The 14,625-nt window shown below is 29.6% G+C and overlaps 1 protein-coding gene across 1 annotated transcript in view; it reads left to right on the top strand.

The window, feature by feature from the left end:
* Positions 1-14,625, top strand: part of LOC147073442 (C3 and PZP-like alpha-2-macroglobulin domain-containing protein 8) — a 652,526-nt gene that overhangs the window by 366,034 nt on the left and 271,867 nt on the right. The window lies entirely within an intron of this gene.

Below are 14,625 nucleotides of genomic sequence, written 5' to 3'. Positions count from 1 at the left end.
ATTTGGTCATTTTGAATAGTTGCAGTACTAAACTAGGTACTTATGTGTTTTTATATATAAAAGTGATGAAATTTTATATCGAAATGAATAGCAGAGTGTCATTTTTAATTGTAAGTATCTTAAATAAAATATATCCACTTACTTATTTTTGAAAGGATATAATCAAAATTCTCATTTCACTATAATGGTTTTCAGCCAATTAGGAATCATACTGACACTGTCGCCCCAGAAGCAACAATTAATAGTAGTTTATATAATAAAATTGTTTTTTTATAACTATTCTAATTTCAAACAAAAATAATTGGTGGTAGCTCGTATCACGAAGAAATGCAGTTATTTGAATGTAGAATACATCTTGGGGATAGGGGTTGAAAAATGATATGATAGTAATATAGTATAGTAAACTATAAAGCCTGCTTCATTTTATTTAGTACAGGCGTTTGTTGTATGAGAAGTACGATGGAAAGATAATAGTAACTACGTTGACATTTCTTAGAAAAATAATGTTAGATCTATATCATCATAGCTGGGTGAAGGCCTCTCCAAGCTTTTTCCAACCCTCTCGGTCCTGTGTCGTTCGCTGCCACGTATTTCCGCCGAACTTTATCAGTTCGTCAATCCAGCGGCTTTTAGGGCGACCCTGTGGCCGTTTCGTGCCCCTTGGGTACCATTGGATGACGGCATTTGTCCAGCGGCCGTCCTTTCAGCGAGCAATGTGCCCCGCTCATCTTCATTTCAGCTGTTTGGCAACGTCTATTACATCGCGTACCCCTGTCTGCTTCCTAATCCATTCGTTTCTCTTACGGTTCTTTCGCGTGATGCCCAACATACACCTCTCTATGCCTCGCTATGCGACTCTTAGTATTTGGACATCTCTCGTGTTGAGGACATTAGGGGATTAATGGCACCCAACTCGAGCAAGTCAGCAGCTACGTCTATCTCGGGCAGCAGGTGCCCATAGACGGAAGCATGCACAATGAAATTGCTTGCAGAACAAAGCTGGGATGGAGTGTTTTCGGACGTCTGTATAGTATCTTCAAGAATGACCTACCATTATGTATTAAGCGTAGGGTGTTCAACCAATGTGTGCTTCCGGTGCTCACGTATGGCTGCGAGACGTAGATCTATATAATAATATATAATCAGTGGTAAATGGTATCTATGCAAAATACAGTGAAGCATAAAATGTTGGTCCCTGTATTCAACGCAATAGTTGTTATTGGTGCTCACGTTAAAATCGCCAGCATATATGGTTGGTATATCCATGTTTTCATATTTCAATAAAAAGGCAGTCTTAACCACTTCAGAGTAGTCAAGTAAGGCTTTGAAAAAAAAAGATTTTGATGTCTGACAATCTACCGCCAAGATGTACGTAGACCACGTTTCAAATGACTATAACTTTCAGAATTCATATTCAATGCATTTTCCACAATACTTTAATTACTTTCGATATCACACGCCATGAAAAACGTTAAATTCTTCGTACTATTTCTAAATTATGATATTATATGGATTTAAAAAAAATATTATAAACCAGTGGTTCTCAAAGTTTTTCGACTGACGGCGCCATAAGTGAACAAAATTCTTTCACAATATTCTATAAATATCCTAGGATACCCCACGATGCTCACTTTAAATATCATTGGTTCAAACAATTATACATAGTTTTTTGTGAATATAAAACAATAATTACAACATAAAAAGAACTTTTTATATACCATGTTTTTAAATTTTCTGTTGAATCATATAAACTTGTATTAATAAAAACTTTGTATTGTACTTCATAGAAATACTGAATAAATATTATGGAATACAGAAATGTCATTTTGACATTTCATATTGATTTCCATAGTAACGCACGTGTATATTAGTAATTTTGTTTCTAGGACCCACTTAACAACCAATAATAGTGAGTAGTAAATATTACTTTTAACGATTTTTTTCCGAAACATACAAAAACAAAATAGAATTAACTGAAAATGAATTCAATTCTGCTTAAAGATGGCTAAAAGTATTTAAAAAAATGCTGATCAGTTCTGATATATTCTAAAGGTTTTAAATATCTAGCCTAGTTAGGAAATTAGTTAAAAATCTTGGACAAACAAGAAAAAATTTTTACTGCAAAAGAAAAAATCTATACCGGACAAACAAGAATACGAGTTAATGAAAACGTGGTAATAAAATACATATAATGAAATAAGGGTCAATAGTATGAACAAAAAATAACAATATTTTCTAAGTTGATATAAATATTTTTTATTACAAAAATGAAATACTCAATATTCCCAGTCTTGTACAATCAATTTTCGATTCCCAGTGCTGCAATACGTTGCTTTATGGCATCAATTTGATTGAATAAGGAACGATCGCGAATTGTATTGTGCATTTAATCTGTTGCCATCGACGACTGATGCCACAATTTGCCACCAAAGCATCAATAAGATGTTGTTAAGAGCTTTCAGATAGCTTTCGTTTCCTTTTGCAGTTCTACTTACAAACACTGAGCTTTTACGTTTATTTTATCAGTAGATTTATATTATTTCATTTCGTTTGATAACGTTATTTTATAAGTACGATTTTTTAAATCCCAATAATATAAAATCTCATAAAGAAAAGGAATGTGAGACCAAAATTTAACACACAATATCATATAGTATCAAGGTATACTGACGGGATGTAGTCAATTTGACACACAAAGCAGATTTAAAAAATAATAACTTTGAAAGTGAAATCTATGTTTCACACCTATTGGTTACATACAACATAAATGCTCGGCATCATTATGGAGAATTTACTTTTCTGTACCAATAATACAATTTTTCAACAAAACGTTATTTTTGAATAATTGTATTGCAGTTATGATTTTCTTTATATTTTTAAATTTAACTTTATAAATCATTTTTAATACACTATTTTATGTCTACATAAATTATGTAGTTTCTTCTGAACATGATTGTTTTATATTATGAATAAAAACAATAGTTCGTCAGAAATAAATTGTATTCAAGTCTCCAAATAATTCATGGCTCAAAGTACATCCATTATACTTGTTAGGCAAGTTACATTTTAATATATATGTTATATAACTACAATAAAAAAAAATGAAAAAAATACGACAACCAGCTAGATTCAAACCTGCGCCCCCAGGATTCGCGCCCATGTGCTCTACTAAGCTATACGTCTATTACTTTATTGCGACGAAGTTATTTAATGATTTTAATAATACTCTCTGAAGTGCTTTCTAAATTGCGCTACTTATTGGCAATCGGCTTTTGTATTTTAAATAAAATTATTAAATTACCTTACTTACCGATTGGGTTCAGGATCATTCCAAATTCTTATTATAACGTACTTGCATTTGCTAAAAGTTTATTAAACCATTTTTGTTATTCAACATATTTATTAATTCACAAGATTTAAAATTCTGCTATTGAACAGAGAATGTCACATTTTATAATCTTGTGAATTATTCTTCGAATAATAAAAATAGTATATTACAACTAAAGTAATTAATCGTCTCACGTAGCCGAAAATAATTTTGGTACTAAATCAAGCAACATAGCACACGTAATATCTCACTGTTCGTGAACAATGCCATACGTTTGTGATTTATTTAACCATCCAATCCCCGGGCCATGCTCTCCCCGGAAGAAATAGTCATAAAACAGAATACCGGATATTCTGTTTTCTGTAAAGTAGCTGTAGGTATGGCTGTATGTATGCTGGGTGTATTGCAAAGTTTATCTTAGGTAGACCTCAGGGGTTGGCATGTTTGAATTTGAGAGACAAGAGTTGGCGCCGAAGCAAATTTACAAGGAAAATAATCAAAAAGATAATAAAAACAAAATATTTCACATATGAGGTTAACTACTATGAATGTCTTCTTTTTATCGTGCTAGCCCTTAGGAAGGTCGGCCATACCCACGGCGATCTTTGGTATATCATATGCTACCCGGAATAGTTTTATGGAGCTGCACTCATACGAATCACGTATAATCTTAGCCACAAAATCAATACGGTATTATCATCTGCCAATGACAAAAAAATTACACTCACTTTTTTGTCGGGTCAGCCGAATGGTTTGGTTCGAACAGGTTCGCTCAAATTCACATTGACACTAGAAACACTGTTCTAATGCCATTACAATAAAGGTGATATTGCTATAAATTCTCGATGCGTGATATCGTATAACGGAAATTGCGTGACGTCTACCTATACATGTGCGAATGTCGCTATGTGCGAATTTACTTGCTAGCTACTGTATTGAGTGAGTTGTCCATTAACAATATCATTGTTCTCTGCTATGTTTACCATTGACATTTGCTTGGAATAAATAGGTACAACTATGAATGATAATATTCTGGCAAAATACTGAGTAAGCTAACTGAAAGTAATATAAACTTAAGAAAGATGACTCTTATTAAAAGTAATCAATTTATAATTTTTGCATTACATAATTATGTAATTCCCAATACATAAAACTAAATAAAAAATAATTGTGATGAGCAATGTCAATTTATGGTCACATCAAATTTAATTAGGTATATAATTCACTCAGCGCTAGTCACGGGTCTGGCAAATTCACATCTTATTTTTTAATGATTATATTTTAGATCCAGAGTTTGGATCAAGTAGGTTGAGCATGTGGCTAACATCAGTTCTTCGTAAAAAAAAAACAATATTCTATTAATTCAACCTTCACTACGTGCAAGCTTACATGAAAATATATATATATATAAATATTTCACATCGAATTTTAACTTCTTAAAATAAATGTTCTGTTTTACTTAAATTTAGACCAAAATATGGCATCAAATGGATTTAAAGCTTTTTATAAAATGAGTTTTTTACTTAGTATTCAATACATATAAAAACCATTATACAATAATAACTGTTTGTTTTTCATATTAGATAACTTCTTTTTTAGTACCACCATACAGTATTGAAAATAAATTATTATAATAGGTACCTATAAGAACTATACTCGTACGAATTAATAAGAAATCAAGTAAATGTTTAATCTCTTGAAAAGTATTTAAAGATCATATATTATTATTTCTATAATTAAAATCGACTAAATACATTTTTACTCAAACACGGTCTGAAGAATGAAAAAGTCCTATTCTATAACCAGTACTAAAATTAAGTAAAAAGAGTTATTTTTACTATAATTTATCTTCGAAATGATTGAGTACTGAAAAATTATTAAATGAACAAAAGGTTTTTTTAATTTTATTTTACTAATATGAACTTATTTGTATTTTTTTTACAAACTATGCTATAATATATTTTTTAATGGCCTGCCGTGCTATCTAGTCACTTTCTTTCACACCTCTCATCACTTTTTTAAATAAGTTTTATATCAGCAAAACTTGTTTTATACTAAAAATATGTCATGCATTATCTAAACCCATGAAAACATGAAACGACTAATAGTCGAGACAATTTCGCTTGCAACGCTGATTCATTATTGATTATTTAGCTGAAAGATAAAAAACACAAAATATCTTATCGACAAGTATTGTTTAAAATAAAGTTTAAATACACAGTGGCCTAAAACTTTTAAATTTATCATTGTCTTTATAGACAGTAGATACAAACTTATCTGTCTTGATAGTGCATTAAGGCGAAAACGTTCCGGAATAGTTGATTAAATTTCAACTACTAATTTCACAAAGTTTCCACTCGAAGAAAAAAAAGAGGCCGACTCCTGCTAGAAATGCTGGTGACATTCCGAAATGAGACTATGCACGATTTATTGGAGGTTGTGGGTTTTTTTCATTTAACTCCATTCGACACGAGGGACTATCAATATTAAATTTCTTGCATTTTTTAAATAAATCAAATTATATGTGTGTCATGCGAAATATAATTGATTATATGAATTACATCATGAAGTGCTATAAAAAAGATAACTGCCTTCTTATATTATGAGATTCACCATGAATATGTTATCAAAAAGAAGTTTTTATAAGTTATAAATTTACTTATATATTATAATATAAAATAATGCATAAATTTTCACACAATTCACAAAGAATAATAAACTCTTATGGATGTGTCTAATGAAGGACAAACTATAAAACTTTGAAAACTGTAAAATGCATACAACTTCAGATTATTGAAACGTAGTTAATTGTCTTCTTTTGAAGCCTAATATTTATTTATTAAAGAAAGAGTATTATGGCATTAAAGCGATTGGCCAATGCGCCATAATACATGATAAATACAATTTATAAAAATGACTTAATTACAAATAACAACCAACATAACAAGAAAGTATGTACTTATGTAGATATTAAAGTAAAATGATAAATGCAATTATACATTTAAACTATTTAATACGTCCATAAACATGATATAGTTAATAAAAAATAAATCAAGCTTTATGCTGCCATCACATAAGTTAATCGCACGATACACAGCATCATGAAACATCACATCCGTCCTGCGACGGGGTATCATGAAGACCGTAAAGTAACGAGTGATATTGGTGGGAACATGCCATTATTATAAATAATCTTTATTCATATTATTTTAGTGAAATTTATTAAAGAAATATCAGAATAAAAATCTGAAATTTTTGACCAGCTACTTACTGAATTAATTTTTGTGACAAATAAAAAATTAAACTTTTCGGTGATTTATTGATTTATTAATATTTTTCACTAATTTATTATTATTATTGTTTTCAGCAACCCGAGTTTTGTAAACTAGGTATTTAAATGAAAACAAATCTTACTAATAAACATAACTTTTGCAAAATACTGAGGCAATGTTTTAATATTATGGTATATTATAATTATATATACTCCACGTGAAAGTGTGATCAGTGTGAGTTGTATTTGATTGTGGAAAGGAAAAAAGGCATGATCCACACTAATTAAATTTTACAGGAGGCACAAAAACGTTTTTGTTTTGGTTTTCGCTCAAAGTTAAAATTCAAAATAGACATTGAACTTGAAGTGTATGATAATTAGTAATTAGGTTTTTATATCCCGAACTTGATATTAATTATTGAGTTACCTAATTTAAAAAAAAAACCAACAAAAATCATGGTTAAGTCGTTTTTCCTGTCACTTTCTTCTTTTTTTTTTTTAAATCTAGCTAAATTTAGATAATACAACGGAATTTGCAGCTTACATTCTTTGGACACAACGCGTATTTAGTTGTGTATAATAATATTATTATGCAATAAAACCTCTTTTGAAAAAACTGAGGGTTACGCCCTTTTTTCTTTCTAAATTCAAATATTTATATAATGACTGAATAATACGTCGAAAGGTAACTCTTAAATCAGATATAAATTATTAATTATAAGTACTTTTGCGGCCATTAAATAAAAATAAGTTTCTACACTAATCCCAACACTGCAAAAAGAAAAAAAAAACAATTTATCTGAAGAGCAATTTTATTTCTTTAAAATAAATCGTAAATTTAAATTGACCACAAAACTTTATCTATGTTTTGTATATTACGGCATCCATAAGATATCTAACTCGATCACGAAATGGCGGCGTCTGGCATTTTTAAACAAAATGGTGGGCGCGGCCTAGTCTCCCGCCAAATCACAAACAGACAAACGCCGCAATATAAAAACACTTTGCAAATTGAAAACAAACAGACACTTTGAGAATTGAAAGCAAACGGTGCATGTCTGAAGGTTTCCCCCGTTAATAATAATATCAGAGCGGCGGAAGTGGTGACGCCTGGCGAAGGCGCGAACCGGAAATTCGATATGTTATTTAATGCTGTTATAATATGAAATAGACTGTAAAGCGTTCATCATTATTAACATGTTTAAGCTAAAACTTTCTCTGAGGTTATTTTCAAAATAAATATTATTTAGCAAAACAAAATTACAGAAAAAAAAATATATTATACAGATAAAATCACACAATAGTACCCAAGATACACTAGATGGCTTCAGTGCATCCCTTAAAATTCAGCCCTTAATGATAAATAAATATAATTTTAGTAATAAAAAGTACCCATGATCTATTATACGTAACTTTATATTATAACTGCCTTGATTTTAGTTATATAGGCTTTTCTAGAATAGTTCCATTACATACAAATTTCATTGTTTTACTAGGTAATGGTTTTAGTATTTATCTAGAAATTCTTTTATATACTTGGTAATAATATATGTACATTTATATCATCATGCCATTGCACTTGGTAACGGTAAACTATTATTGGCTTAAGCCTTAGATCGTATCTACAATTTATCTTATTATTATTTTCTTTTACTTAGCCTCTGGTGACTGTTTTTTTTCTTGTGTTCGAATATTATGCGGGTTTCAACTAAAAGCTAAAATATCATCATCATAAGTAGGTCACAAACTAAAGGTGGATCCGAGCCTCTTTTTAGAACTTCCAATATCTACCTAACTTAGGCCAGTGTCGTTCAGATGCTTATATCAGTTGCTCTAGTATATTTGTTAAAACTTTTCAATCACCTGATTATAGGCCTACCATTTTACCCAGGATCGTCTAGTCTAGTATCCAGGATTATCCTCGACGGCTAAAGACAGTCCATTATTGCTGTGTAGCATACCTTCTTGATAATGTATTGTCATATAAAACTATTTTAGTCTTATTTCTTTTTATAATATTATGATAATAACTGTATTTAATAATTCAAGTTAAGATGCAGACGAAAATTGGTCCAAATCACGTTTTTTTTTCATATTGATAAAACATGTTTGTCTCATTATTTTTACTTGCCCCGCTCATATACTTGCTTTCTCTTAAAAGAGTGCTGAAAGGAGGTGTCATAATGATTATTTATACAATTTTATATAAATATTATAATACATACAGTTTTAAGATTGCTTTTTGAGCATTATTATGATCATTTTTTTCACTATTTTCACTATATTTATCACTATTATAATACTTACAACAATTTTAATCAAATCAACTACCAAAAAGGTAAAGCAATCAGTTAAAAGAAATTAATGAAAATCCCTAGCATCCACATTCAAGTTAAAATAATAACTGATTGGAAAATTTTGCAATATTTCAAACTGTTTTTGATGAAAAAGTTCACAAATATTATATGTTCTTATAAATGGTAGGTATACAATTACAGTCAAAAATAAATATTGATTATATTATTGACCTAATTATTTAAATAAAAGATATTTGGAATATGGCTGTGCTTTATAGTGGACTGTTATTTGGAATGATTGTGGGTTCCGAATCTGGGGGTGGTGGTAGAGGGCGGTTTAAACAGAAGTCGATCCAGGCACTAACATTGATGTTGTTCGACTTTATGGCTGGAGCAGGTCTCGGGTCATGCACTTACGCACTAGTAAGCAAAATGGTTCTGGTTATTACTCGCACGGTAAACACTTATAAATATGAATGATGATAACAACTTTGTATAAGACACCTGTGCCGGTAGCACTGCTTGATAGTCAGTCTAATTGACTGAGTTCTTAATGAGACTCGAATTGAATTATCGCTTGGACGACGGTCAGACGATGGTCGTAGTCTACGAATAAATGCTTGTTTATCAATTACGGTCAACTGATGACCCGTAACTGAGTTGCGCCTGGACTTTCAACAATAATTTGTTTTATAGGTAGGAGGAAAATATTGGTATTAGGGAGACCATAATTGGCCCAACCGGAATATAAGAAAATATACAGCACTAGTTTTATCCCAATTTTACATATGTTCCGGTAAGGGACATTTGGTTTAAATTACTTCTACAATAATTATTGTAATGTTTGTATAAATTGTGACATTATGTTAATTTATTTATACTTTGCATATTACGTGTGTATTCAGATTTCAAAGAAAATTTATTTCGATCCAATTAAGCCTCATTAATTAGGTATATCTTAAAACAAGTTTGCACGAGTGACGATACGTTATAAAACATTGAATTTACCCCGTAGGTGTATTTCAGATTGAAAACATTACATCCACGCTAAATATATTCTTATATTCTGTTTCAATTTTGTACTAAATAAATAACTAAGCCGTCCAAATTTTCCAAAAGTGTCTATTTCTTGGCACAGTATGACAGAACAAACAAATAACACACCAAAAAGCTTATACATATTTCATGATTTACTGATACCACATATTGAGCCTGAAATTGCTTTTAGTCTGAAAATATCATTCTTCAACTATTCGTAAGTTGTTCACTCGATATTGTGTACGTAACTCAGTTTTGAGACAAATTTAATATTTTTCATGTCTGTTTACTGTAGAAAAATGTATTAACGTAATATGTAATAAAATAACATTTCGTAGGTATATAATATAAAAACTTAAATAGCTTAAGAAAATATTGTTTTTATGATACTAAAAAGTTACTTTTCAAAATAGCGTTTCCCATTTTGTGAGTCCGATAATAATATAAAGAAAGGGTCACGGTAAATTGTACCAAAAGTATCTAAATAAATATACATTTATCGAGTTCGTCATTTTTTCCCCTTGAATTTTCTATTCCAGTTGCTCATTTATTTTGGATATTTCACAAAAATGAGACATCAATTAACAATTTTTATGCATCATATGCATCACGGTAATTGTTTTATATCTCTATATTAGAGCTTGTGAGATTTAATAAAATATGTAGGAAAAAAATCTTTAATGTATAATAGTTATAAGTATTGTATTATATTTACATAATTCTACGCCTAGTCAATGCCTGTCTCTAGAGCCATGGATCCCGGGTCCGAGTACTGCGTTTCTAATATTCATCCGTAGTTTTTCATTATGTATTTTATTCTGGTCATCGACCTAATATACTTGAGAAACTGTCTAGCATAGATTCTTTTTTTTATATAAAATAGTATGTTGCTACTCTATTTTTTGGAATTCTCTATAGTTTACACATCAATAATGCTGATTTATACTTTACTTTATTAAAATTTACTTCAAACGAATATTTGAGTTTTTAACTTAGGACGATTTTAATTAAATAGTAAGCGTCTGTATTAACATTATCCACCATCACGATTCAATACTTAAAAGTAAATTATGGTGTGTAAACAGTACAAAAATGGTTAATATTCAATATTTTTAACCAATAATAAAGAATCATCAACATATTATAATATACATTAAAATAAAAAAAATGCGGACAACATATTATACTGAATACTTCTAATTATTACGACTTACAATAAGCGTACTGAATGAATCAGTAGATGACTTGTCTCTAAATCCGTGAATTGTAAATTCGATCTCACGACTGTCAAAAAGGCATATTGTTTATTTTTATAAATTTGTTTGACATATTGGAATGAATCAATAGTTGGGCAAATGGCTTAAAATAATTAATCCTAAAAAAATCAATTAAAATAATTACCTTCACTCTTCATACTCCCACTTTATTTGACACATAAAAGATTGTTGACGTCAGTCGATCCAATTAATATAACTTAATTAAATGTTAAACAAAAATATTTTAGCCATGCATTTCATTAGTTACATAATATATTATGTATACTTCTAATGTAGTGTATATTAAGTCCGATTGACGAAAATTAGTAAAGTACAGGCTTTTTACTAGTATTATATTTTTAAAAGCCAATTCACTTTTTGTTATTTATAACAATATGAATACTATCGACCGCAGTAGCGAATGGTGAAGGTAGGCTGTTTAGATCCGTAATAAATAGTGCACATTAAATTTTGTTAGTCATACGTATTTGTATTCATTTTAATAAGACTACAATTTACAGATGGTGTTGGTTAGTTTTTAAAATTCAATTAAACCCTGCAAAAACCAAGCCATAATAGATAATAGTCAAAAAATACTTGTCTATTTAGAAAATACCTACAGTTATGCAAATAAATCATACATATCTTTGGATATTAATTGATAGATAGAATAATATTTTTTATCCATTATAGTTTGGTTTGGCAGGGCTTAATGAAAACCGACTATATATTATGTAATATGTATTCTTTATACAACGAAAACAAATAATTATGAATGAAAAAGTGTGCATAATTTTTTCATATCGCCCAAAATGTACCAAAACTATTAGAGTTTCGTTTAGGCAGGGCTTAATTCACTTAAAAACTAACCAGAACCGTCTGCAAATTGTATTCTTAGTCCAATGAAAATAAATAAGTATGACTGACAAAGCTTAGTGTGCACTATTTATGAAGAATCTTAACAGCTAACCTTCACCCTTCGCTACTGATTAGACCGAAGATAGTTGATAGAATTTGAATTTTAAATAAAAGTTATCACAATTTATAAAACCGTAAAGTTATTAATCCATTTACTATTATTATTGAATAAAAATCATTTAATTCCATTTTTTCAGCAGTATTTTTTATGCTACACTAGTTCTCAGTTAAAGTTATTATTCGATTATCATAATAACACGATAAGAATGTTATTCTGGATAAAAAAAATCGCAAAAATCACGTTAAGTTACGCCAGTGTATTAAATAACATTCTTGGAATATTCCCGAGCTAATGTTTGGCGTGGGAAGTATTCGAGAAATAATGGGGGACGAAGAAGAAACGGGAGCGAAAGGAAATTCTCACAAAGAAGAGAAAGGGAATCCATCCACGTCATATTGCTGCCATTTTTATCCGGCACGTTAGTAATGTGCTGGAAGGTTAATTATCTCTCCATCTACCGGATCGGTTATAACAATAACGTATCGACAGTTATTTTTTTTCTTTTGAAATTATTAATTTTTTTTGAGAGTACTACTTACAAAGTGAGAATCTTTACAAACTCTTATTCAATACTTACAAAGTGAGAATCTTTACAAACTTTTATTCACCACCGCATGTGTCATTCTATAATAATATTATCCAAATATTAGAGATAATTTTACCTATGGTGCGATTGTATATTTAAATGACTACCATTAAGGGGGGACATGCTCGTCGAAGGTCAAAATTGAGTTTTTATGGTATATTCAAACCATGATCCTGGACACTCCTTAAACGTTGTAGATGATCTATTTATATAATTTTGAAGCCTTATTATCCTTTATAGTTATTTTAAACATTTGATGACTGCATGAAGTATTTTTGTTACATAAAATAATATTCTTTTAAACCTCTCGCTCTAATGTTTTAGAATATAGTCATATTTCGGTACATAACTGTGCAGTGGTGGTAAGATTTTTTACATTTATTAATTTATAAACGCATTTATAAAACCATTAGCATAATTTATTACGAGATAATTTTTGTAAAATATTCACGATAAAAAATTATAATGATAATCTCTGTGATCCCAAATTTGACAAGAATTAGGCATTTTATTATTCAAAAAATCGGCAAGATTAACACATTTCAAGATGATTCTAAAGATATTTATTATAAGCTATGTCTTTGACCATTCAAGTGTGATAAACATCTTATGAATAATGATTGCTTTATAATAATTATTGACCTAAGAATAAGGTAGTGTTTTTTTGAAATACGCCATTTCTTTTGTCATTCCCCAGTGGTTAAGCTACAACATACGGCTGTAGCCATAAATTGACAAACTATAATTAAAGTAGGGAGTAAAATTATATTGACGCGCGTGTTTGAACATGTACCGTTTAAAAAAAAATAAAAAAAAATTCGGTTAGGTACATGTTCAAACACGCGCGTTAACATAATTTTACTCCCTACTTTAATTATAGTTTGTCATTTTATGGCTACGGCCGTATGTTGTAGCTTAACCACTAGGGAATGACAAAAGAAATGGCGTATTTCAAAAAAACACTACCTTATTCTTAGGTCAATAATTATTATAAAGCAATCATTATTCATAAGATTTTTATCACACTTGAATGGTCAAAAACATAGCTTATAATAAGTATCTTTAGAATCATCTTCAAATGTGTTAATCTTGCCGATTTTTTGAATAATAAAATGCCTAATTCTTGTCAAATTTGGGATCACAGAGATTATCAAAATAATTTTTTATCGTGAATATTTTACAAAAATTATCTCGTAATAAATTATACTAATGGTTTTATAAATGCGTTTAAAAATTAATAAATGTAAAAAATCTTAACACCACTGCACAGTTCTGTACCGAAATATGACTATATTCTAAAACATTAGAGCGAGAGGTTTAAAAGAATACTATTTTATGTAACAAAAATACTTCATGCAGTCATCAAATGTTTAAAATAACTATAAAGGATAATAAGGCTTCAAAATTATATAAATAGATTATCTACAACGTTTAAGGAGTGTCCAGGATCATGGTTTGAAAATACAATAAAAACTCAATTTTGACCTTCGACGAGCATGTCCCCCCTTAAATTATTTCATATTATACAAATTTAATTGTTTTACCATTAATTAATAGTATGTAAGGCGATGTCTTCGCCTACCAGAGGCACCTAGCAAAAAAATACGAAACTTGCAATTTGAGACATTTTTTTGGATAATTTACAATTTCAACTGTGTTAATAATTAATAAATATTATGTAAGTATCTGGAAACATTAAAAAGAAAAATGTTTTTTTATTTTAAGTCAAAGATAAACTTACAATTGTATAAAATGTGAATTTGTTGAATTGGACCCCATCCTATTATCACATAATATATTTTATGGCCATATTTATTATGAAAATTTAGTTAATTAAATTTTCTAAGCATCGCTTAAGAGATTTTTGACT

Source organism: Rhyacophila brunnea, unplaced genomic scaffold, assembly GCF_057557595.1.
Source record: "Rhyacophila brunnea isolate RB1 unplaced genomic scaffold, BYU_Rbru_1.0 scaffold_18, whole genome shotgun sequence".
NCBI classification, from domain to species: Eukaryota; Metazoa; Arthropoda; class Insecta; order Trichoptera; family Rhyacophilidae; genus Rhyacophila; species Rhyacophila brunnea.
This window is presented reverse-complemented; position numbering and strand designations above follow the sequence as displayed.